The sequence below is a fragment of the Lathyrus oleraceus genome, chromosome 5, assembly GCF_024323335.1.
Source record: "Lathyrus oleraceus cultivar Zhongwan6 chromosome 5, CAAS_Psat_ZW6_1.0, whole genome shotgun sequence".
Lineage (NCBI taxonomy): Eukaryota > Viridiplantae > Streptophyta > Magnoliopsida > Fabales > Fabaceae > Lathyrus > Lathyrus oleraceus.
The window spans coordinates 520,638,427-520,641,086 of NC_066583.1; the positions used below are offsets into that span (position 1 = coordinate 520,638,427).

Below are 2,660 nucleotides of genomic sequence, written 5' to 3' on the forward strand. Positions count from 1 at the left end.
GCTTTTACAGAGACACTCGCGTGGTTTCCCACTTTATTTGTGGGATACCCCCTAAAGTTTTATTCTGATTATTCGTGTTGACTGATTTCCTTTGACGGTCCAGCTGGAGAGATTTCAGGGTTTCTTGCTCCTTTAACTGCTACAGCTTCGGATCTTTATCCGTGTGGTAATTTTTTCCCTTTCTCGTACTTTATCGCTTTCTTAGCTGGAAGACCTCGATAGGAGGCAATGTTTGAGCCCCTTGGTGGCATTTTACTTTGAGATACATGTTTTGTGTTTTGTATTCGTATCCCCACATGTAGCGCGGTTCCTTCGTCAAGGGCTGCCTGTTTGCCCTCGATCATCCCAAACCCTAAAACCCATAACACACGTTTACTCCTTCTACTACAGGCGAGTAAGTCTCCAAAGGTCGAGCATCCGGTAGATTGCGTAGTGACGTTGTTCGTCCAAAACCCAATCCATAACCCCGTAGTTAGCCGAACTACGGCTCGCTCTGATTCTCATTCCAGATGAGATACGTAGGCATAAGACGCGATGTCTTAGCGAGCATAATTACCCCCAACCCATAGGTCAGCCGAGCTACGAAGACTCTGATTCTCATATTCAGATGAGATACGTATGCAGTGGATGCGACATCCGCGCGAGTCATTTCTCTTAACCTTTTAGTAAATAAACACATTAGGTAAACCCACACCCTTTAGACGAAAACCACAAAAGTGGATCCCGTAGAGTACTATGGATGCGTAGGGGTGCTAATACCTTCCCTTCGCATAACCGACTCCCGAACGCAAGATTTGGTTGCGAGACCTTGTCTTTTCCTTTCCTTTTCCCAGGTTTACTTTGAGCGTTTCCTTTCCCTCCTTTGGGATGAATAACGCACGATGGCGACTCTTCTGTCTTTTTCTTTCGCCGGTTGTTTTTTTCGCGCACTGTATTTTTTAGGTTGCGACACTTGGGATAACCTTAGAAGAGTTTTTCTTGCTAGATATTTCCCCCCGAGTAAGACCGCCGTTCTTCGAAACCATATAACTAGATTTACCCAAAACCAAGGAGAATCGCTGTTCGAAGCTTGGGAGAGATATAAAGAGTTGTTACGAGCATGCCCACATCATGGTTTAGAAAATTGGTTAATCATTCAAACCTTCTATAATGGACTTCATTATAACACAAAGATGACCATCGACGCTGCCGCAGGCGGTGCTTTGATGAACAAACCTTATCCTGAAGCTAGTGCCCTCATCGAAGATATGGCTCAAAACCATCAATCATGGGGAATCGAACGAGCGATAGTTGAGAAGAAGGAAGCCCAAGGAGGAGTGCATGAACTAAGCTCTATAGACATGATGCAAGCTAAAATGGACGCATTAGCCCTTAAGGTCGAGCATATGTGCAGAAACCCGAATACTGTAGCCGCAGTTTCGTCGGATTGTGAGATATGTGGAACCAAAGGACACCAATCTGCAGAATGCAGTCTATTAAATGAAACCCACTCTGAGCAAGTGAACTACACCCAAGGGAACCCATATTCGAATACCTATAACCCTGGATGGAGGAATCACCCAAACTTCTCCTATAAAAACAATAACCCTATTCAAAATAATGCACCTCCGAGACCCAGTTATCAAGCCCCTAGATCAAATCAACCTATGCAACCTGTGCCACCAAAGCCGAGCCTTGAGAAAATTATGGAAAATTTTATCACCGCTCAAACCTAACAAAACAAGGAGTTCATGAATCAAAACATTCATGTTAGCGAATTGATTACTCAGTTGGGAACCAAGGTTGACCAAATAGTTACTCATACCAAGATGCTTGAAACCCAGATCTCTCAGGTAGCTTTAAACCAAGCCCCTCAGACTACGCCTGGAGGACAGTTCCCTGGACAACCTCAACAAAATCCGAGAGGACAAGCCAATGCCATTACCCTACAAAGTGGGAACGCTTATGATGAGCCACCAAACCCTAGATTGAGTGAACCCGAAACTTCTAAGGAATGTACCAAACCCCCGGAAGAAGTAAAGGAACCAGAGGAATCTGAAAACCAGGAACGTCGAGATAATGGAGAAGAACCTAAAGATAAAACTTCCGTACCACCCCCGCCATATAAACCACCTATACCATATCCCCAAAGACTCAAACAAACCCAGATCAATAAACAGTATCAAAAATTTATTAAAGTTATAGAAAAACTTCATGTAGAAATCCCTTTCACAGAAGCCATCACCCAAATACCTTCTTATGCAAAGTTTCTCAAATACATCCTTACCAACAAACGTAGACTTGACGATCCGAAGCCTTCGGAATGTAATGCTATTTCCGAGGACAAATTAGCAAAGAAAGATAAAGATCCTGGAAATTTCTCCATTCCTTGCCTTTTGGGTAATCATGTCATCGAAAAAGCTTTTCTAGACTTAGGAGCTAGTGTGAGCCTAATGCCTTTAGCGGTTTGTGAGAGGTTAAACTTAGGAGAATTACAGCCCACTAAGATGTCACTTTAGTTAGCCGATAGATCTGTTAAATATCCGATAGGCATTTTAGAAGATGTTCCTGTTAGGATAGGTCAGTTGTTTATCCCTACTGATTTTGTTGTCATGGACATCAAAGAGGACAATGATATACCAATTCTTCTAGGTAGACCATTCTTATCGACTGCAGGAGCC

The 2,660-nt window shown here is 43.2% G+C and overlaps 1 non-coding gene across 1 annotated transcript; it reads right to left on the reverse strand.

Moving 5' to 3' along the window:
• Window positions 1-1,010: 1,010 nt before the first annotated feature.
• Window positions 1,011-1,117, reverse strand: LOC127088802 (small nucleolar RNA R71). Its single transcript, XR_007790619.1, has one exon. It is a non-coding gene; the product is annotated as a small nucleolar RNA R71 (small nucleolar RNA).
• Window positions 1,118-2,660: the final 1,543 nt, after the last annotated feature.